The sequence below is a fragment of the Bubalus bubalis genome, chromosome 2 (assembly GCF_019923935.1).
Source record: "Bubalus bubalis isolate 160015118507 breed Murrah chromosome 2, NDDB_SH_1, whole genome shotgun sequence".
Taxonomy (NCBI): Eukaryota; Metazoa; Chordata; class Mammalia; order Artiodactyla; family Bovidae; genus Bubalus; species Bubalus bubalis.
This window is the reverse complement of record NC_059158.1, coordinates 31,655,572-31,680,068: the sequence shown is the minus strand read 5'-3', so window position 1 is coordinate 31,680,068 and position 24,497 is coordinate 31,655,572. Positions and strand designations below refer to the sequence as shown.

At 40.0% G+C, this 24,497-nt stretch overlaps 1 long non-coding RNA gene and 1 other non-coding gene across 2 annotated transcripts; both read left to right on the top strand.

Moving 5' to 3' along the window:
• Positions 1-202: 202 nt before the first annotated feature.
• Positions 203-2,808, top strand: LOC123328406. The gene is made up of 2 exons (XR_006543213.2): positions 203-428; positions 2,256-2,808. It is a non-coding gene; the product is annotated as an uncharacterized LOC123328406 (long non-coding RNA).
• Positions 2,809-21,147: 18,339 nt separating this feature from the next.
• TRNAG-UCC lies at positions 21,148-21,220 on the top strand. The gene has a single exon. It is a non-coding gene; the product is annotated as a tRNA-Gly (tRNA).
• Positions 21,221-24,497: the final 3,277 nt, after the last annotated feature.

Genomic DNA, 24,497 nt, shown 5'->3' with positions numbered 1-24,497 from the left:
CCTGTTGTGTTTTTAGTTTAGGTTTTTTAATATTAAAGACATAACATGATTTATCTTTATGGAATGTTCTAGGCAATCAATCTAGTCTGCTCCCTAAAGCTCTTAGTGCCAGATAAGCAGGTCTACATAAAGGCTTTTATGTTTTATTTTGTTTTTCACTTTTGAGTTAATTTGTCATTGATTCCATTTTTTGAAGGAAAAGAAGAACACACCTAAGAGCTCAATGTGGAAGTTTGGATGTTTTCCTGGGAAGAATGGTTCCTGATTTGGGAGACACAAACAATCATGGCAAGTAACAGAACAGGTGTGATCTGCTGGATACTCAGAGATCACTTCCTGGAAACACAGGGCTCCTTCTGCATGAGCTCAAAAAAGTCTCCTGAATAGAAAGTCAGTCCAACCAGCTTTGGCTTCTACCTACACTGGAGGTGAGATTAGTCATGTTCCATTAGCCTTTTTTAAGTCATTGTCAAATACTAATATCACATTTGTCATTGAAGATGGAACGCTGAGAGGGGACTACTTAGGAGTTCTATGACTTTCATTGTGTCACTGAGGGGTAAAGAGGAAGTGTGTGTTCCATAATATCAACACTGTCAAGGAGAGAACACATATAAGAAAGATCAGTAGGGTTGTTCTTGGAAAGTGAATGTTTGCCTTAAATAAGACCACAGTCATATGCTCCCATGGAAAATAAAGGTGTTAGGAAAAATTAAGACAGAAAGATAAAGAGATAGGGAGGGACAGAAGAAGGAAGGAGGGAGGGAAGATAAAGAGAGGGGAGAGAAAAACAGAAAGAGCTGGAGGGAGGGAGGGAGAGAGAGAGAGAAAGGAAGAAAGAAAGAAAAGAGAAAGGGGAGGAAAGAAGAGAGAAAGAAAAAATAAAAGAAAGAGGTGGGGGATAGGGGAAGGAAGGGAAGAAGGAAGACATAAATCCAGGTGTTTTGGAAAACTAGGAATTCTCATATACTTCTGAGCATTTTGAGGGGAATTAGAAATTCATACCAGTAAGTGTTAAATCACTTGTGAGGGCAATCTGGTGTGTCTAGGAGAGTTCAAAATTCCACTGACTACTGTATATCTGAGAGAAATGCTTGCCTGTATATACAAGGAGAAAATACTGGTGTTCAGTTTCATTACTATTATTAATAGTTAAAATCTGAAGAAGCATATATGTCTATCAATAGGGAAATGAATAAAAATATTTTAATATTATTACAGGAATAGTAAACCAGATCTCTAAATGTCAACATGGATGGATAATTTTTTTAACTTAAAAAAAAAAAAAGGCCAGGTGAAAAAAAGCCAGTTTCAAAAATTATGCACAATGATATATACTGAAAAAATGCACAATACAATCCAGGCAAAGGAAAATATGGAACAGGACTAAGCAGACAATATAAAATTTTACATTTTGTTCTATGTCTTTGGTGTAAAAAAGAAAAATGGCAAAATATTAATACTTTAAATTTGTCTGGCATGTCATAGAGATGCTGGTTTTTCTCTATAGTTTATCTTTTTAAAAAGAAAAGATCAAAGTCACTAAAATATTATTTTAAAAAATAGAGATATGTTGAGTCATAGATTAGACACATTCTTTTCATATCCTTCACCTGCAACTGTGATAGAAAAAAAAAAATCAGGAAAAGAACTCTGGGAAAATGATCATTGTCTTCAGTCCTTGATGGAATGGCATTACTATCTGTGGCTGGATCTCAGATTCACTCACTCTTTCCATGTGAAATGAAACCTTGCGTCCTCAGGGGCCCGTCAGGTACACAGCGACCCGCATGTTTACTGATAGCTCAGCATCATCTACTCCACCTACTCTTTGGTACACTTCACCAGAGAACCAGCAAAACCCCCATGAACACATCTAAAAACTTCCCAAAGACTAAAAATATACGTACCTTAGGAAGTTTAAGAAGAAATAATTTATTTGAATGATGTAAGGAGAACCTTGTTTTTAAAAACTAAACTTAAGTATTCTGCCTCTGAGCATAAATCCTGTTTTGTTTGGTTGGTTTGATTGATGGAATTTTAGCAGCAAACTAGTGTGGGTTGAAGAATTTTTCTTATTGTAGTGATAGAGGAAGAAACTGCGGCTTTGTAAAGTGTGTCCTAAATTTCTCTGAACTCTGACTTTCCTAGTGGATAACGGATGAGAGGTAGGTGAGTCTCAGACTCACATCCAGCCTTGCGAGTCAACATCTCAGATGTAAAAGTAAATAAACAAAGACCGTATCTCTTTACAGATGTGAGAGGGAAGCCACTCAGTCCAGGAGAAGGTACTGTGATGCTGTTACAGCCCCTGGTGATGCAGGGCTTCCTCGGTCTCTGCATCCTAGATTGTCACCCTGAGACATCTCTGCACTCCACCAGCGTACACAATGTGGCTCTGGGTTTAAAGCCTTCTCCCTTCTCAGAAGATGGGTGTCCTATTCTGGTCACCACACCTGCCCCGCCCCGTACGTTCAGGCACAAGTCCTTCCCCTTCCCTCCCCACTCCATCCTCCTTGTACTTAGCCATCACGCCCTTGCTCTTCCGCTGTTCCTTGATCACTGGCATCTGGCTCATGCTTTCACTCCTTCCTCTGCAATGTTCTCTAGGATTTCTGCAACCCTACACTCAAGACCCTGATCTCTATCCTCCTTGAGCTTTTCCCTGCCAATGGAGCATCAGGTGGGGTCATCCTTCAGTCTCATATAAGTCCATTCATACAGCAAGAAATCTAGCTCTTCCAGAAGCCTTTCTCTGATAAATGATCCCAGAGGTAAGCTCTCCCATGAATAAAATTCTAGAATACATATTGTTTGTACTCTAATGGTTTATAACTCTTTTTGGTCTTGTATATTATCTATTTATGATTTCATAATCCAGATATTCAAATAATAATAAAAATAATGACACCCAAAACCCACTGAGAGTTTACTATATGCCAAGTCCTTGACATATTAGCCTATTTGATTCTTTCAACACACAATCTTCTGGGATGATTTCAGCCTTTCCTATACGATAACCAAAGGAATGGCAGGAGTTTCCGTCCAATGTATTGTGGGAAATCCTTCACCAGGCTTCCCACCCTCTGTTCCTCTGGGATCCTCAAAGAAGGAGGTGGGGGAAGGAATTGAGTTCCTGTGAGCTGTCTTCACTGGAGGCTACACTGGAAGCAGCATAAAATGGCTTGTTGCCAGGATATAGCACTTGGTTCCTGCCTTTGAACCCTAAAGACTTCATTTCCCCAAAGCCTCATTAGCTTTGAGGCTACTGGGGAACAGATTTCTTTGCTGACAGTCTGCAAAAAGGAAGAGGGTAATTACATCAAAATCGAGAAAACAACTTGCACTGATCATTGGAATTACTGTCGTAAACTCCCTCTGTACCCCCCACAGGGAATTTTCCTGGATGGTGTTCTCCTAAAGTCTTTATCTCATATGCCTGGGCTCTCCTTCCTTTCCAGAGCCTCTGACATCTGCCTCCTCCCATGCTCTCACTGCCACATCAATTTCTAATTCTTCTCATCCGCATGATGCAAAGCAACTCATCTCTCTTCTTGTTTTGCACTCTCACATCCAAATGCCCAGCAAGTTTCAGCTTCAACCTCCAAAATGACCCAAATGAAGTACCTTCTGAAATAAGCTTCCCTGTTTATGCTACTTCCTTAGAAGGATGCTGTACTTTTCTCAATTTAAACAGTAACATTTTCTTTTTTTTCCTCACGAGTGTATATGGTAGCTTCCTGGCATATTCCTGGCTTATCTTTTATTCTATATTGTAAGCATCTTGGCTGTATCTTTTTTTTTCCTATTAGTAAATTTATTGATGGATTGACCATTTAAAAAGTCGGAATATTTTGACAGTCTTTGTGGGTTTGTTTTTTTTTTTTTGGAGGCTGATTACTTTACTATATTGTATTGGTTTTGCCATACATTGACATGAATCCGTTGGCTGCATCTTTTAAACAGCTTTGTATCTTCCTGTATGTCACATACTTGTTTGAATAAATAAATGAATAAGAGAAAGAAAAAGCATGAGGACATATGGCTTTTAGGATGGATAAAGAGAAGGGACAATGGTTTCTATCAAAGACTAGGAAGACTTAGAAAGCCTCATTTTCACAGTTGCAGATAATCCAAAGCTGTGAGATAGAAAGTACACAAAAAAATTCACTAGGTCTTAAGAGTTCTGTACGATTTCCACAATACACTGCCTCTTACTAGGGCCAAGATTACAAGGAAAAAATGTATTCTGTAAAGACAGAATACTGAGGTCTCAGTACCCTCATGTCCTTTGAGTTCTGGAATGAGAAAGGGAGGAAAACTAAGTAGCCATCAGGGATTCCCTGCACTGAACCCTCACACCAGGGCGTGGGCAGCCCTGAATTGAAAGCACTTCCTCTGGTTTATCATTGTTGAAATGGCCCCAAAGCTAGTGATTCAGTGCATTCCCAGGGGATAACTTCCATCTGTCTGCCTCAATAAGCTGTCATTTCTTCTCACAGAAATGGCAATGTTCTCAGCTCTTAATTCTTCACATCAGCTGGAATTTATAGAAACATGTTCCTGATTCCTCACTGAGAATCACAAAGAATCTTCTTCATTTAACAAGCTTTGTCCCTAATCATCCCCAGCTACCTTAGGGAGAAAAATCTGCCAACACCACCCAAGATGTGACAATTCCAACCCAGGGTCTCTCCAAGTCAGGTTTTGTTCCTAAGGATGAAGAACCAAGAAGCTCACAGTCTGAGCAATTAAGTAATTTCATAACTATTTAAGTTTAGAAACACTTTAACCTCAGAATGTTAACCTCACTGCAAGTTTGAATATAAATTTAATGTCATTTGGAAAAAAATGATTCAGCTCAGTTCAGTCACTCAGTCGTGTCCAACTCTTTGCGACTTCATGAACTGCAGCACACCAGGCCTCCCTGTCCATCACCAACTCCCGGATACCACCCACACCCATGTCCATTGAGTCAGTGATGCCATCCAACCATCTCATCCTCTGTCGTCCCTTTCTTCTCCTGCCCTCAATCTTTCCCAGCATCGGGGTCTTTTCAAATGAGTCAGCTCTTCGTATCAGGTGGCCAAAGTATTGGAATTTCAGCTTCAACATCAGTCCTTCCACTGAGTATTCAGGACTAATTTCCCTTAGGACAGACTGGTTGGATCTCCTTGCAGTCCAAGGGACTCTCAAGAGTCTTTTCCAACACGACAGTTCAAAAACATCAATTCTTCAGCCCTCGGCTTTCTTTATAGTCCAACTCTTACATCCAAAAATATATATATATTATTTCAATTGTTCCCCTCATATTTCCATATCTGATGGAAATAGGGTAGAAATGAGGATAAGGTAGTTTAGAAGTCACCAAAAATGTTCTACTCCAAAAATAAATAGTTATTTATTTGGGAAGGCAGAATGTACATTTAACAAAGACAAAATTTCTAAAATTAACAACAATAAAAATTTTTACCATTTACTGAATACTTGGGCTTCCCAGGTGGTTCTAGTGGTAAAGAATCTGTCTACCAGTGCAGGAGACATTAGAGACATTGGTTCTATCCCTGGATTGGGAAGATCCCCCGGAAGAGGACATGGAAACCTACTCCAGTATTCTTGCCTGGAGAAGCCCATGGACAGAGGGGCGGGTGAGCTACAGTCCATAGGGTCACAAAGAGTCAGACATGGCTTTTTAAGCAACTTAGCACATACGCACTGAGTACTTATAATGTACCAGATACCATACTAGTTTGAAAGACATTTCATTCAATTCTAATAATAATTCTGAAAGGTGGATATGAGGCCTTTCATCTTTGCTAGAAAATTAAAGCTCAGAGAGATTGTGTAACTTACTCATGGACACTTAGCTCTACTTTATAAATACAGAGTTACTTTTTGATTCTCATAGTAAATACTGCATAAATAAATTAAGAAAAGAAATAAATGAACCAGTGGCTTCCTGAAACCAACCATGCAAGCTATGTAATTGTCCTTATGCAAAGAAAAATAAGCACAAAAAATAAGTACAATTTTAGTAATAAAATTATGCAGAAATTTAAATATTTTGGATAAAAAAGATTTAAATATTGAACACTGAAGTTTGAAAGAAACTGGTCTAAACAGAGGAGGGAGATGAACATTTTGGGGAGATAATTCTAGTCATCATGATAATATTAAAAATATATACTAAGCAGTGGTTTTTAAATGAGTGATAAACCAGCAAAGTATCAAAGATGGCTCAAAGTTATTATTATCCACTTCTGGGTGTTCTCTTGACCACTCAATAAAGTTTGGATGCTTCATAAAATAAAGATATATGCAGCTTTCCAATTATGTATTTATTTCATAAAAACTATTTTTCTTGTCTTAACTGCAACAAAATCGCAAGTTATGTTGTTATCAAGATTTTGTTACATTAATAATAATTCAACTCAGACAATCTTTCTTGGGTCATTATCATTTCTAGATAGCTTTATTTTTCTAATTTATTTATTTATTTTAATTGGAAGATAATCACTTTACAATATTGTTATGGATTTTTCCATACATCAACATGAATCAGCCAGCCACAGGTGTACAAGTGTCCCCCTATCCTGAATCCCCCTCCCATCTCCTCCCCAGCATATCCCTCTGGGTTGTCCCAGAGCACTGGCTTTGGGTGCCCTGCTTCATGCATCAAACTTGCACTTGTCGTCTATCTCACATATGGTAATATACGTGTTTCAGTGCTATTCTCTCAAATCATCCCATTCTCGCCTTCTCCCACAGAGTCCAAAAGTCTGTTCTTTACGTCTGGTTCTCTTTTGCTGTCTTGCATATAGGGTCGTTGTTACCATCTCTCTAAATTCCATATATTTATATTTATATGCGTTAATATACAGTATTTGTCTTTCTCTTTCTAACTTACTTCCCTCTGTATAATAGGCTGCAGATTCATCCACCTCATTAGGACTGACTTAAATGCATTCCTTTTTATAGCTGAATAATATTCCATCGTGTATATGCCCCACAACTTCCTTATCCATTCATCTGCCGATGGACATCTAGGTTGCTTCCAAGTCCCAGCTATTGTAAATAGTGCTGCAATGAACATTGGGGTACATGTGTCTCCTTCAATTATGGTTTACTCAGGGTGTATGCCCAGGAGTGGGATTGCTGGGTCATATAGCAGTTCTATTTCCAGTTTTTTAAGGAATTTCCACACTGCTCTCCATAGTGGCTGTACCAGTTTGCATTCCCATCTAGGTAGTTTTATATATTGATTTAAATTTGGAAAATTTATGGGGAAGGGACAACTAGAATTCCCAATAAATGTCTTACATATTTAGATTGAGAAATAACCAAGAATTTATATGTTTTGTTCAAATAATAAAATCACATATGATAAATTAACATTATCATAGAAATTCTGTGAGATGTTTTATCATATAAATTGCTGTCACATATTGTGATTTTAACCATTTCTTAAAGCAAAATTTAGACATGTATGATGTTTTAAAATTTCCTCTTTTTTTTTGAAGTTTTTAATGCAGCATTAGTAACAAGAAAGTTGAAAATAGCACTGTGTTGTTGCATTTGCCCAAATCTCTAATAGAGAACACACCAATCCATAAAAAACTAAAAATCATCCTTACCAATTGTGTTTGGGGATTATTTGTACATGAATCTTCTTTACATTCATGTACACATTTTTGTTTCCTTGTTTTAATACTTTATTGGAATATCACTTTACTGTGCAGATTATATGCAGTTTTGTTTGATTCATAAAAATATATTTTCCTTAAAAAAAATCCTTAACCCTTTTAAAATGAAATGGTTGAACTCTAATCTTTTCTTTCTACAAGGTTTTGCTTAAATGTTCATACCAAATAAAGTTCATTCCAAGTAACAAAATAGCATGGGAAACTCACATTCAAAATGAATTTTAATTTTCTGCTGAAGACCATAGTTGGTGTATATTTGAACCTCTGTTGTTTGACTTAAATCTGCTATACATTGACATCTTGTCTAAATTAAATTTTACTGCTTTACTAGTGTTCAGTTAACATTGCCATGACATGTTTAATGATGGTTGCAAGCTTGAATTTTACATTGGTTTATTCAATGTTTCAGATACAGTAATCTTTACATTTGTCCATAGGATGCCATTACTATCTTCAAGTTGAAATCTTGTCTCTTGGTAACAAATTTAAAGTATGTTGAGTTCATTTCTGGTTTATGTGTTTTTCCTTCATCTGAGCAAAATTCTTAGCAAACTTTAAATCAATGCCTAAAATGAAAAGTTTTGTTTTTGCCAGCTTTTCATATAAGCCAAAACTCTTAGCTTTACAAAGAATGCAAAAGCCTACAAAACGTTTGTAAATGTTCACCTCTTTATTTCTTCATCTAGCAGTTTTTAATAATTTGTATAATAAATGTAGGCATACAAGTAGACTTTTATTACTAATACAATTCAGTTGACTTGATATATGCATACTTAAAACTTTTATGTATTAAGTATTCTTATCTTGAGAAGGCAATGGCACCCCACTCCAGTACTCTTGCCTGGCAAATCCCATGGACGGAGGAGCCTGGTGGGCTGCAGTCCATGGGGTCGCAAAGAGTCAGACATGACTGAGCGACTTCACTTTCACTTTTCACTTTCATGCACTGGAGAAGGAAATGGCAACCCACTCCAGTGTTCTTGCCTGGAGAATCCCAGGGATGGAGGAGCCTGGTGGGCTGCCATCTATGGGGTCGCACAGAGTCAGACATGATGGAAGTGACTTAGCAGTGGCAGTATTCTTATCTTAGGACTCTTGATTTAAAATCCCTTTAAAATTTTTCCATTCTAGATACTGACCATGTGTTTCATTATTTTTTAATCTGTGATTTTATCTGTGTTTGGCCACTTTAGCATCAAATTTCGAAATCATTCCTGCTTAACCTAGAAATTTGCCAATGTTTTCTGTAAATACTATTCTGTTATTGCCACAAAAGCATCATTATGCTTGGATAAACATTGAACATAATATTATTCCTTTAATAATATCACCCAGTGCCCAATGGGCTATTTTAGTGATTAAATACTGTGAATTGTTTTCCATTTATTCAGCCTTTATTTTCCAGTTCTAATAAATGCTATTTTTTCTGTGTATATCATTTTGGTTCCTTTACTGAGAGTCTAGGAAAGTCTCATGAATGGAGGAGCCTGGTAGGCTGTAGTCCATGGGGTCATGAGGAGTCGGACATGACTGAGTGACTTCACTTTCACTTTTCACTCTCATGCATTGGAGAAGGAAATGGCAACCCACTCCATTGTTCTTGCCTGGAGAATCCCAGGGACGGGGGAGCCTGGTGGGCTATCATCTATGGGGTCGTACAGAGTCGGACATGACTGAAGCAACTTAGCAGCAGCAGTAGCAGCAGGGGTTTACAGTCACAAATAATTTCATTGGCCAAAGCTGATCTTGAAGGTGGATTATGAAACTTGGACCAATAGTGTCAAAATACTCTGAATTTAAAATAAAAATCAGTTGCCTAGTTAGAAGGCATAGGCTCTGTTTTTATTAAAATGCCCAGAACTTTCATACAAAGATGCCCATGAATTTAAAAAGGAAAATAATTTAAAGGACATCTCTAATTGGGTGCTTTTAGGACCCAGTCTACTATTTATATCTGTAAATAAATATGTTGGAAGACAAGGCTATTTTATCATACCATTCAAATTATTAAGAAGGACTAAGGCAAAAGTTACAAGCTTTTCAGGGGTAGTTTATTCATTCACAAAGACAAAATGCTCTCCTTTAAAACTATTCTGCCTGCCATATTGGAATTTCAGCCTATTTCGAATGTGTTAATGAAGCCATTTTCTCCACATTTAGCCTTCTGAAGTCGTTCCTTCAGTCTCTCGGGCTGGACACTCATTCCCCTCCTTTACCCCATGATTAATGTCATCTGTCAGTCCCACGGTCTTATCTTAGCAATGTCTCTTCTATTGGTCCTCCATTTTTGGGCTCTACTAATACTTCCTTCGGAGAAGGCGATGGCATCCCACTCCAGTACTCTTGCCTGGAAAATCCCATGGACGGAGGAGCCTGGTGGGCTGCAGTCCATGAGGTCGCGAAGAGTTGGACACGACTGAGCAACTTCACTTTCACTTTTCACTTTTCACTTTCATGCACTGGAGAAGGAAATGGCAACCCACTCCAGTGTTCTTGCCTGGAGAATCCCAGGGACGGGGGAGCCTGATGGGCTGCCGTCTATGGGGTTGCACAGAGTCGGACATGACTGAATCGACTTAGCAGCAGCAGCAGCAGCAACACTTCCTCAGTTTGGGCCATCATTACAGCATGTCCAGACTTTTAAATAGGCTTCTAAGTTGGATGCCCTTCTCCCATGAGAGAGCATGGCTCTCTCATGCTCAAGTCAAGCCGCTTGCTGTACACATTCATTCTCCCGGATTTTCCTTTGCAGATATCTTATCCATCCTTCAAAATCAATATCAGTTTTTTTCCTCTTTCATGAAGCTTTAGCTGGTCCTCCCAACCAAAGGATACCTCCCTCTCAGAATATCCTGGTCTCCTCTGGGAAGAACGTTCTTCTTGTTTTGCTGTTGGTTGATTCCTTGTCTCTTTCCCCTTATAAACTATGAGCTTCTTGTAGTCAAAGTCTTGATCTCTCTATTCTTATCTCCTCCATATTCCTAATATGATCCCCTATATACAGACAACATCACTAAAAATTTGCTGAATACACTTAAACAGGGATTGATGGAAGCCTGCTCTTCTAGATGAGCCAATTTTAACATCTTTTCAGGCTGAATTTTTCATTAAATATTTTTTCTTTGTCTTGAACATTGAGAAATGTATGGCTCTAATAGAACGTCCTTTGAGGAGTTAAGTATAATTTTTATTAACAGCTTCCCATTGTGTGAGTAATGATTCAGATTTCAGATGTGTAGACAAACTCTTTTTAGTCTATTGTGTTAGGGTCGCTGAAAGGGCTAGGAAGCATCAGAAAGCAGAAATAAATGACATGGAGTTGCCTTTCCTTTGGCATTACAAAAAGAGAGGGGAGGGGAGAAACAAATTACATATTACTGATTTACTCTAACAGGATTCCTTGGTTCTTTAGATCTGTATAGATATTGCAAGAGCATGCATCTTTTCAAATTAGAGTTTTCTCTGGACATATGCCCAAGAGTGTAGTTGCGGGATCATATGGCAACTCTATTTGTACTTTTTAAAGGAGCTTTCATACTATTTCCGTAGTGGCAGACCAGTTTACATTCCCACCAACAGTGTACAAGGGTTCCATTTTCTCCACACCTTCTCCAGCATTTGTTATTTGTAGACTTTTTTTATTTTTCTGGTAGACTTTTTTTAAATTAATTTTTTTGGAGTTGATTTACAATGTTGTGTTAGTTTCTGCTGTACAACAAAGTGAATCAGTTATACATATATCCACTCTTTTAGATTCTATTCTATTCTAAATTCTATTAGATTCTATTCTCATATAGGTCATTATAGAACATTAAGTTGAGATCAAAACATAGGTTCTTGTTTGTTATCTATTTTATGTACACTACTGAGTATATGTCAGTTTCAATCTCCCAATTCATCTTGCCCCTCCCCTTTCCCCCTGATAACCATAAACTTGTTTTCTACATCTGTTGTTTGTAGACTTTTAAATAATGGCCACTTTGACCCATGTCAGTTGGCTCCTCACTGTAGTTTCGATACAAGGATAACCAATCTAGTTGCTGATTCAGAAAAAGATCTCAGTTTTTATGGGAATAAAAACACCTGTACCAAAAGGAATAAATAACTGCTTCTCAGAGGTGGGAGACTGTGGAACACACTTGTTTTCAAAACTTCTGGTTTGAAAAATCTCAGCCGGAACCATAACATCAAACAAGAGAAACTCTCCAAGCACGTTTGTTCCTGTTTGTTTCAACCAGAATCTGCCAAGATATCTTGGCTACCTGGTCTGCTTGCTTCCATGCTGAGGGACATTCTGTCCTCTGGAAGGAGAAAGGAAAGAACAAAACTTGAGCCTGGGAAAAGTGGAAGTAATTGCTTTCCCTGAAGCTAATCGTTTTGCAAAGCCGTAAATATGAAAAGTTATTAATGGAGGGTAATTAATTCATTCTTCATAGATATCATTCTTGTTTCACTAATGTAGCTATTTTCTCCAGTGCTCTTATTTGACCCAAAAGTACAGACAACTCCTGATGAGATGTGGGTTGCTTGACGAAACTGACAAGTCCCTCCCTCAAGAAAGCAAACATTTTGAGATTTACTAGGGCAATTCACATTGAAGACAAATGATACCTTTATTTCAACACTTTGCTCCTATCTTTCTGAAACTTTAAGGCAAATATTTACCCAAGCCATCAGGAAATATGGTTTCAATCAACACTAAATTAATTTTTCACATACATGTCAGTCTCAGAAAGGTTAAAATATAAAAGAATAGATTCACAGGTCTACTGGGAACTTTGTAAAAATTTGGAAAGAAAAGCTATTTTTTCTTTACACAAACATTCCTAGTTTGAGGGGAAAGGAATTTTAAACAGCATGGTATATAATTTTAAATATAAAGTGAAAAATCTTAAATGCCTACAGTCAATTATTAGCTTGTATGGTTTATACATGACTTCATCACACAGTCCTGATATAATACAAAATATTTGCAGAAACAACAGTATAGCATGCCTGAAAAGGGCAATGAAGCAAAGTGAGAACATTACAACCTTGAATGCTTCTTCAGTCCTTGACCACTGTGGGGACTTCCAGTGATCCCCAGACATGGCCTTGAAAGCCTGGGGCTTAAACTATGCCAGGCTTGGTACTTTTGTTTCCAGGGTTCTTCTCTGAATTAGTGGGTGCTGTGAGGAGAAAGACGAGGCAGAAATACTTAAGAGGCAGAAAGGATTTTCTAGTAGACTGGTTGATAGAGGGCACGGTGAGAAGTTGAAGGAACCAAGACAATGCCAAGGGTGGCGAAAGACCGAGAAGATCAGTGATGGGGACATTTTCTGAGACAGGGAATATAAGAGGAGGATCCTGTTTGGTGTTGAAGATCGGAAAAGGTCATGACTTGCTTGTACTCACTACCAAAGTCTTCCACCCTAGGTGGAGGCATTAGCATAGTTTCTGGAAATAAGAAGAGTCTGGCAATCTCCCAGTTAGATTAGAGAAGGCTCCCTATGCCTCACATTCCATCTGCATCTCTACTTGTGCCCTTAGCCTAGCCAAATAGGTGTTCATAGAACATTTAACAATTAAACTGATTCAGCTATGTACCATTGGCATAGTTGGTGTGAATAGGTACATTTTAATGGAGGCTTGAAGAGGTTAAGTATTTGGCCAAAGTCAGCCACAGAGTAAGTGATGGAGCCAGTATTTGAATCAAGCTGTCACTCCTCTGCAAATGGAGAACTACAGGGCTAAGTCACTCTCTTACACAATGCTCTTGCAGTCTGCACACAGCTGTCACGTAGCTATCACTTCTCAATCCCTTTGAAATATAGCAAAAAAGCAAGTTAGAGCTAAGCATGAAAACTGGAGAGGAGACAGCCTTCTGATGAGACTTGGTTAAGCAACTCAAATGCTTAAGAAGAGAATGAATTTCTCCCTGGATACTCAGGAGCACAAAGTAGGCATACTTTAAACCTGACCTTGGTTCCAAATGTAATTCCAACTGTCTCTTTTTGGAACTCAGGGTTGCAACCTCCAAGAAGAATACAGTCTGCTGATGACATTTTTATTCTTTTCCCATTAAGTAGGGAAATATAAGTCATTTCAATGGAAAATTCATTTGAATAAGCTTTTTCTCTTTCATAATGTTAGTGCAAAAAAAAAAAAAAGGTCTAATTATCCAAATGGAAGAGTGTGATGAAATACATTTTCTCCTGGCCTCCTTGCCTCCGTTCATTGGCCTCCTCTCATTGACCCACCTGGAAGGCTTTTCCCCTCCTTCCCCATCTTGTGCTACACTTTCAAAGCTCCACATCCTTCAAGCTTGATGTCCAGGTCTTTCAACCCATTACTTCTACCTTTACAAACCCAATATGAGGAAATGATCAAAGATCCATACCCATTGGCATTCTATATATTACTATTTTATTATATATTACAAAAAGCCAAAACATCTTGCTTTATTTTCTTAATTCTAAGAGCCATACCTTAACACATTTATCCTTTCTAATGCATATTACAAATGATGTATACTTAAGGTAATCTTTTTTAGTCTACAAAATGTTAAACTCACGTTTCACTTAAAAATCTTTGACTACTTAGTACAAAGGGAAATAGTAAAGCTCTGGTGAAGTTAGGGAGTTGTGGTTGTTGTTCAGTCACTAAGACATGTTTGACTCTTTGTGACCCCAAGAATTGCAGCACATCAGGCTTCCCTGTCCTCCGCTGTCTGCTGGAGGGAGTACAATTAGGAAGTATAGTCCACAAAACCACCCTCACGTCTGATGCCAACTGCAGAGTTGAAGTTGGTTGTCAAGGTCACCCCCTGACTTGATTATCCAGCAGAAGGGTTCATGGAACTCAATGTAAGTTATTATACTCATAGTTATGGTCTATTACAAAGAATGACTACAGGTTAAAATCAGCCAAGGACAGATGTGATAGGGTAGAGTCCCAGGAAAATTCTAGAGGCGGAGCTTCCATTTGGCCTCTCTCTGTAGAGTCATGGACAGTGTGAAGTCCCCTCAAAACAGTGTGTGACATTATACCTAGAGTATTGCCACCCAAAGAAGGCCTCCTGGTCCTTGGCTGTCCCAGTGTCTACCGGGTTCAATCTTGTAGACTTGAGTGACTCCCTGTATCACCGTGTTGTGTATCCTGCTTAATCTCCAGCTCCTCTGCAGATGGAACAGGTGCTGTGTAGCCAAAGGACCCCATCATAAATTACACTGTTAGACTGTCCGGTTTGGCACAAGACCCCAAGGTAAACAAAGACTCTCTTATCAGGCAGGACATTTCAATGGCCAAAAGAATACTTCCCCGCAGCCAAGGTCAGAGACCAGACCTCTCTTTGGGTGAGATTAATTCTTTACTACAAAGGCCCCCAAGTTGGGGGGGATGGTGCTGGTTAAATTAAATCCAGTACAACATGATGGAGGAGTGTGAAGCTCACTAAAAATGTTTTGAAACTTACTTAGGACTTGCGGAAATTTGTAGAGCATTGTCCTTGTATAGAAGACAGGGTAGTGCTAGAGGTAAAGAACACGCCTGCCAATACAGGAGACATAAGAAAGGCAGGTTCAAACCTTGGGTTGGGAAGATCCCTGGAGGAGGGCATGGCAACCTGATTCAGTATTCTTGCCCATGGACAGAATCCCCACAGACAGAAGAGCCTTTGCGGATAGGGTCGCAAAGAGTCAGACATAACCGAAATGACTTAGCGCACATATGTACACACACAGTCCTTGTACATCTTTTAAACTCTGTGGATATGTGTGTGTGTGAGAGAGAGAGAAAGATCTTTCAGCTAACCAGTGATATATTTACATCCTTATGCTTTAATGATTTTTTCCAATTGTCCATAAATTTAGTTTCCATGAAATGTATTTTTTATTCCCCAATCTAAGTTCTGATTTTCTTATAGAATAATAGAAGTTTCTCCATTTTTCTGATCACCTTTAGCCCCAAACCAGGTCTTGGGGCCATGTTTACAAAGTCGACGAATAGAAAGTCACTTCACAAAGTCAGTTGTAGAGAGAAGAGAATTTCTCAGTAAGAAGTTTCTCTGCCTATTCAATCTATTCTTCATTCCTTCTTTCATTGAACAAAGCTCATAGAATATGTGCAAGGCTGGGGCTATAGAGATGCATGAGCTGTGTGTTCGTACACTCAAAGCACTAGGAATCTGGTCACAGAAGGAGCCATATAAAGACTAAACTACCATGTGTGACAAGGGTATCCTCTGCCTCCTGAAAACTCAAAGTGCCCCAGCATGTTCCAGTCTAGAAACTTATAAAATAAATGGGAGTTTAATCTAGCTGGAGCCGTAGAAGTAGGGCAACCACAAGGAATTCATCTCTTTCCATAGATCCTGTACCTTTCAGGCCATAAACAGATCTCAGAATGCAGTATTAAGATAGAGACACAGGCATCTGCCACCTTATGGACCCAGAGTCACAATTATCTTTCTTTTCTTCTATTTACTTTGTAGCTTGACCACTTGCTTCCCATCCAACTCTCATACTCAAAAGGCACATTGCATTGCTATTCAAGTCATTAGAATAGCAGGATCGATACCTAAAGGAGGCACCTCCAGAGACATCAAGGTTCCCAGGCCTAATCTTCATTGATTCTGTTAGGTAGTTAGAATAGGAAAAAGGAGCCCAGAATGGCAGAGGCTAAAAGATAAGGAAGGGAAAAACCCATGAAAATAGAACAAAGGAAGGTCTGAGGACCAGAGAGAGGACCTCAGGTAAAACAAAGAGCACTCCTGGCTAGCCCAATTTACATAGGGCAGGCCCAGGGGGAGGAGAAAAAACATAAAAAGAGAAGCCAAAATTGGGCCACCCACATGGAAGGGCCCCTACCCTATAATACTTTCTACCCCCACAGCAGTCAAGGTACCAGGATATGACTCCTGGATTCATTACTCACGAGTCAAGCTGTGGAAGAGAACAGAAAAGGGTATTCAATACACCAGTGAGCCCCTGGGAAATCTCAGATACCTATTCAGAACTACAAATGAGTGTCATTCTAATGAACAACCCCAAAATTAAATTTCTGGGGATAAGATTTCTCAGGACAGCTCTAAAGAACCAGCACAGCTTGGCAGGGGTTGTTCTCCAAAACAGACAGGAGATAGATATCTTGATCCCTGAACAAGGAGTGACTTGAGCCATCTTGAATGAGACGTGTTGTTTCTGTGTAAATACCTCTAGCTAAGTTAAAGAAAGTCTCACAGTCCTCAAGAAAAACATTCAGACCCTATAGGATCTCAAAGAATGAGCTGGAGAGTTCTTGGGGTGGCTATAATCTCTCTTTGGGGGATTCTCCTGACAATGGGGAATTTGGAGTTGGCTAATGCCCCTACCAGTCCTTGTTATCACCATATTGATGCTGCTTATGATTGCCCTGTATTATCAATTGTCTAACCCATTTTGTCGCTGCCCAGGTCAACAAGCTACAACATGCAGTGCCAATTCAACAAGGATATACAAAACTAAGACTGACCATGGAAAATATCGCTCACCCTTAGGTGGACACCGCTATAAGGACTCTGAGGCTTGAGACTAGCAAGGGGGGAGGCCCAATGCCCCTTGCCGTCCCAGTTCAGCAGGAAGTAGCCAGAAAGACTTCGATGCCCCTATTCCCAAAGAACTGAGCCTCCCATCTCTTGAGGGGAGAATGTTAGGTAGTTAGAATAGGAAAAAGGAGTCCAGAATGGCGGTGGCTAAATGATAAGGAAGGGAAAAGCCCTCAAAAATAGAACAAAGAAAGGTCTGAGGGCCCCGAGAGAGGACCTCGGGTAAAACAAACAGCACTCCTGGCTAGCCCAATTTACACAGGGCAGGCCCAGGGGGAGGAAAAAAAAAAACATATAAAAAGAAGAACCAAAATTGGGCGAGGGGCCTCTCTTCTCTTTGCATCTTTTGGGTTGGCATGCCCTCATGCCTCAAGGATGTATTTTCTTTTACTTTCTAAATAAAATTGAGCTGTAACATGGAGCTATAACACTGGTCCATCCAAAGGCTGTAACACCGGTCCATCCATCGCTCCAAATTTTTCTTGCAATGAGACAGAACAGAGGAAGTTACACACTCCCCCGACAGTTTCACGGTCATTCACCTGGGACTATTTCTGGTTTTGCCATTTGTTGCAGAGGAAAACAAATAGATAAAATGAAACAAAATAAAATATAAAACACAAGTTTATTTTCCTTCAAAATAATGATTGATTGAAAGGATAAGTCACAGCATTTTAAAATAAATACAGGTATACATACATGTACACCAAGCAGAAAATATCATAGCATCTGAAAAAAAGACTGTAAAAATACAGAAATAGACCTGGGATATCCTACTTGGGGAAATAAGATATCACTTCCCACTTTCCCTTATACACAAAATCTGCCTCAATGATTTTTGGTCTGAGGACCTAAAAGAATTGTCTTCGGCCTTGTCTTTAATGACAGTCACAGCTGCTATGTGTCATATCTACATTAGTTGTTTTTGATGTTGCCTTAGGTATTGTCTCAATTATTTTCATAACATCATTGTTATTGCTAAGTTAAAAAACAATCTCCACCTTTCTGCTCCATTCAAAGCCCAAGGGTGTGGGGGAAATCTGTCTACCTACCAGCTGGGCAGTGCACACACACACACACACACACACACACACACACACACACAGGTCTGCAGACCAAACAATCAGCAAGAAGGAAATACGTTTCGTTTTGCCTAGTCCAGAAGGGCTTGGCGAACAATGGAGAGAACTGAGATGGGAAAATACCAAAATGCAGCTTGAAGTGTTGATGTGTGTGCTTAAAGGAAAAAAAAAAAAAAAAAAACAGGGAGATGTGAGTGGCTCTGGATCCTGGTGGGTTGAGGTGAATAAATAGTCACATTCGATGGATGAGCTTTACTTTCCTCATCTCCTCCAGCCATATTTTTTTCCCCGCATTCAGAGCTACTTTCTTCTTACTCCAGATTTACACATGGATAATACAGAAGACAAAATTCTTTTGGCCAGTGACTTCTTTGGTGGTCCAGTGATTGAGAATCCACCTGCCAAGGCAGGGGACACAGGATCAGTCCCTGGTCCAGGAAGATCCCACATGCTGTGGGGCAACTAAGCCTATGAGCCACAGCCACTGAAGTCCGTGTGCCTAGAGCCCGGGCTCCACAGCAAGAGAAGCCACCGCAACAAGCAGTTTGCTGGCCGAAACTAAAGAAAGCCCGTGCGCAGAAACAAAGACCCAACACAGCCATAAATAAACAAATAAAATTTGAAAACAAACAAACAACTGTTTAGGCCAGAGTGAGGCCCATTATTCAAATTGCATGAAGAATGAGATGTCTGTGTACAAACAATGGCTTAAGGCTAGTTTATGAATTAGTAGGTTAGTACCAAGAAAATGCTCAGATGGTAAAGAATCTGCGTGCAACGCAGGAGACTTGGCTTCCATTCCTGGGTCAAAAAGATCCCCTGCAGAAGAAAATTGCAAACCACACCAGTATTCTCACCTGGAGAATTCCATGGACAGAGGAGTCTGGCGGTCTACAGCCCATGAGGTCCCAAAGAGTCAGGTACAACTGAGCAATTAACACACACACACTGAGAAAATATAAGTCAGTCTTCTGGTGGTTTCTTCTCTGTGTTTTTGACATCTGCGTAATCAATTAAATATTTGTTTAGTTTTTATCTGATCACCTGGTTTTCCTGTAGGAAATTTTAACATAGCATAAAAGTTCTCTGAAAAAAAAAAGGCAAAGCTGATCTTTCCTCTTATCAGCCAAATGTAATACACACCACACACACTCATGAATGCACACTCACACCCATATGTATACACAACCAATTTCTGGTAACCGAAACCAGGAATTACAGCATGGGTTTATTTTTAATTTTACGATTGTTTAATCTTTTTTTTAGCATTTCTTGGCTCATTTAGGAAAATGTAAACCCTTAAGGGTATATGTTGTGTGTTCAACTTCCTTTCCATCCTTCTCAGCACATCATTGCTGGGGCATAATAGGAATTCAGAATATGTTAAATAAATTTATAAATGTATGAGTAACTCAGAACATAACTCAATTATTAAATGCTTAAAAACAATGTATTTTATTAAGCAGAGTTGATTTACAATGCTGTGAAAAGCTTTTAAATTAGCAAATAAAAAGATGAATTCGCTGGCAGGAAGATGGGAGAGAAAAGGTGTGTGTGTACACAGAATTATCATTCCAGCCCCCTTCAGGGCCACCAGTACAATCTTCTGAATATTTGCTGTCATGACAATACCAGCAGCTTTGAGAAAGGTATGAATTTTTTGAGAAAATAACATTCATCCAGACCCTTTTTTGTGGATATAAGCAGCCATGTAGAACAAGGCAATTTTTAATCCATTCACTCTGTATTTCATGCCTGGTCAGTCTCATAGAAATTTTCCAAATTTCTTCTGTGAATTCTTGAAATAAACATAAGCTGACAAGAGAGAATACATACATATATCAAGTGGATCCCTTTGGGGTGGAAGACTAAAGCTTGAAAGATGTATTCCAAAAGCAATGGTAATATCTTATAGGTGAGGGGCCAGAGAGGTGCAAGGGCCCAGGGTACTGGGGAGTCAAAAATAAAATATAGAAAGGAATTTTTATATTCTATCTTATGAACATTTATATTTGTATTAAATAAGAGCTAACAGCAATTGCCGTTAGCAACTAAGAGTTGTGTTTGACTCTTTTGTGACCCCATTGACTGTAGCCCTCCAGGTTCCTCTGTCTATGCGATTTCCCAGGCAAGAATACTGGAGTGGGTTGCCATTTTCTTCTCCAGGAGATTTTCCTGATGTAAGGATCAAACTTGTGCCTCCTGCTTGGCAGGTAGATTCTTTACCACTGAATCACCTGCCACATGGGAGGCTGGAGTTAGATTCCAGGCCCATGCAGCTGTAGCGTCCCCTTTGGGCTTTCTGGGTAGCTCAGCTGGTAAAGAATCCACCTGTTATTCAGGAGACCCTGGTTCAATTCCTAGATTGGGAAGTTCCCCAGCTACCCATTCCAGTGTTCTTGGGCTTCCTTGGTGGCTCAATCTGGGTTCGATCCCTGGGTTGGGAAGATCCCTTGGAGGAGGGTATAGGAACCCACTCCAGTATTCTTGCCTGGGGAATCCCCATGGACAGAGGAGCCTGGCAGGTTACAGTCCATGAGGTCACAAAGAGTTGGACACAACTGAGAAACTAAGCATAACTGGGAAGCCCTGAAAGTAATTATAGCTAATATTTATGGAGTACATACTATGTTCCAGGAATTTTGCTTCATGTGTTATTTCATTGAATTCCCATAACAACCCTGTAGGCAGATACTATCACTGCTTCAATTTTACCATTGAGCACACCGAGGCCTTAAAGGAATGAAAATCACTTGCCAGAGGACACAGAGCTAAGTGCAAGAGCTGCAGTACTGGGACTTCCCTGGTGGTCCAGTGGTTAAGATTCTGTGCTTCCAATGCAGGGGGCCCAGGTTCAGTTCCTGGTCAGGGAACTAGATCCCACATGCCTCAACTAAGACCTCGTGTGACCAAATAAGTTTGTTTTTGTTTTTGTTTTTAAAAAGAAGCATAGTGTAAACTCAGAGACCAGATTCCATACTTCTAGTCATCATACTCAACTTCCTCAAATAAATAAAAGTTAAGATTTCATTTTTGGAATCGAAGACTCAATCTTACTGTCTTATAGCCACACCTCCTTTATTTCTTATGCTTTGTACTGGAAACGTACACTTCGGTTCCGTTAGACACGCCAAATGTCTATGACTGTATTACATAACCACTCCCAGCACCTGCAACAACAGGATGAGGAAAATGTATACGCATTGGCGGGGAGTGGGAAGCAGAAAGGAAGAGAGGCCAGAAAAAGACATCTGAGCCCTGTGGCCAGTCTTCTTTAAGTGAAAAACAAAAGGCCAAGGGAGATGCACTGGCAAGGGATTGTAATTGAGGAACCTGAGTATCCTGTTCATTTGGAGATGCCCTAAGCAGAAGTTGTGGTAATGCTTTTTATATGCTTAAAGTCTATTTTTTTTAATTAACAAGGGAAATATAACTCAACATTTCTTTTGGTTAGTGAGTCTTCAGGAGTCTTCCTTGTAAAAGCCTTCTTTGGCCTGGGCTATTTTTCTTCCTAATTGTCAGGATCCTTAAACTTTTCTACAGGATAATGAACAAGAAAGAGAAATATACATCCAGGGTCCCTTTCTCCTTCATAACTGGCCATAGCCTTTCTTCTCAGCTTTAAACAGGTATTTTCAAAGCTACCTCGATTGAATACTCCAATATGAATGCTCTACTTAACTAAATCTCTGGCACACTGACCTTCATACCCTTGAAAATTGGGTTTATTTTCCGAATGAAAAGGAAGAAGACAAAAGAAAATGTATTGACCTCCTTCCTATAGCATTCAGGAATTAAATAAGCTGCTTTCATTTACTTACAATAGGTGATTGTCATCTTTCCCATTTTAAACAAATAATTGGAGAAAAGCTATTGATACTGACCGCCTATCCAATGTGGTGAGTACCAGGACTGAGATATGAACCCTTGTCTCTGGTCCCTAAAGATTGTAGCTATCTCCTATGTGTACTGCTTTGGGGGCAGTGACGATTTCATATAGAATTCACGCTGCTTTATTAGCATCAGCATTATAAATGTTAGTAATAGCCAATATTTGTTGAAGGTTTACCAAACACCAGACAGCATGCTGAGAGTTTTCATGTTTCTCTCGTGAACTCCTAACAACAACTTTGCAAAGAGTGGTTATCCTTTGCTTGCAGATGAAGTAAGTGGTGTTTGGTAATGGAACCAAGTTAACACAGTAAGTGTTGGAGCCAGGCCTCAACCCCCTTTTTCTTTCTTAACAGTTATGGATTGTTGTGCGGAATATGGCCATCCAGCACTAACACCTGTTCACACCAGTACCAATACTGAATTGATTCCTGAGGCTCATGGAAGTGTCGACAAGAAAATGAAACAGAAAACTCCCACGCTAACCTCCTGAACAGGGCAAGGTTTATTCAGATCCTAATCTCCTGCCCTCAGCCTGGAACATTCCCTCTCGGAGTTCTCTAAGTCAGTGGTTCCCAAATTTGAGTGCGCCTCAGAGTCCCCGAATTTGTTGTTCAGTCGCTAAGTCGTGTCCAACTCTTTGTGACCTCATGGACAGTAGCTCACCAGACTTCCTTGTCCTTCACTATCTTCCAGAGCTTGCTCAAACTCATGTCCATTGAGTCAGTGATGCCATCCAATCATCTCATCCTCTGCCACCTCCTTCTCCTTCTGCCCTCAATCTTTCCCAGCATCAGGTTCTTTTCCCCAGGAGGCCTTCTTACAACAGAGGTCCCTGGGATCCACTCCAGAGTTTCTGATTTAGGAGGTCTGGAGTGGGGCCTACAAATTGTCATTTCTGACAATCTCCAGACATGCTGATGTTGCTGGTTGGGGCTATAGTTTGGGCATCATTGCTCTAAATGAAACTGGGCAGGTAAACAGCATGTTTGCAGAATTTAATGCGTAAACTGTTGTTAACATAAATTCTGGAAGTGATTTCATGAATACAGCTTCTTATTTTTAAATAAAGCTTGATGAGGAAGGGCTGTATAACATTCCCATCATCAGGTGATGTAGAGGACAGGCAGGGCTGGCTGCCCCCACCCAGGCTACTTCAGGAAAACAAAGTCACGTTATCACCAGCAGCAGGCAAAGCTTTCATGCCGCAAAGAGTTGTCCTTGGCAATGCCTGGCTGTGTGTTGTCATGGAATCCACAGCCACCTCGCCATGCCCTGTTGCGGGACATGGCTGAGATCTAAGAACCAGGAAACCTTATCCACGAAAGCAATGTGTCCCTTGGCAACACATCATACTGGGGCGCTCCTCTGCTCTGGTTTCAAGTATCAGGTCAGAATTCCAGAGGGGTGTTGCCTCCCATCTGGTTGGCATAAATGTAGCTGTTGGCAATGCTTTATCTGTGATTCCTAGCCAGCAAGATAAAGTCATGCCAAACCCACATGGTATTCTTTGGTGATAAATTTCTTTTCTCCCAAGGTGTTACCTATGCAGAGGCACAGAGTCAGAGAAAGTCAGGACTGGATGGGATCTCTGAGCTTATCTCATGAATGCAGAACTGTGGTTTTACCGATGGGAAATTGACCTGCAGAGAAATGATGGCAGCAAACTAGCGTGCACGCGTGCGTGCTCAATCGTGTCCGACTCTTCGCAACCCCACGGACTGTAGCCCGCCAGGCTCCTCGTCCATGGGATTCTCCAGGCAATAATACTGGAGTGCCTTGCTATTTCCTACTCCAGGAGCTCTTCCCCACCCAGGGACTCAACTCGAGTCTCCTGTATCTCCTGCATTGGCAGGCGAGTTCTTTACCACTGCACCACCTGAGGTTGAGCCAAAGGACTCCATCCGAAAGAGAATTCTCTACATTAGCCCCATGGAGCCCATTAAGGGAAAGTACCTGGGCACATTCTTTTAGGATCAAGCCAGGTGAAATGGGGACCAATTACAAAAGAATTTGTGGTCATCAGTGGGGCTCTTCCCCCATCATTTGTCCTCTTCTCAAGTTCTAACCCTTCCCTGACCTTGCCTGGATTATCTGGAGAATCTGGAGTCAAGTCCGGAAAAATTACTTCATGGTACAGCCTAAGAGTCTGGTATTTATCCCAAAGCAATAAATCTTTATTCTCAGAATATTAGGAATGGTTGCTGCTTGCATGGAGTGAAGCTGGGAGGCTTTCTGAATATGGAAATGACAACCCAC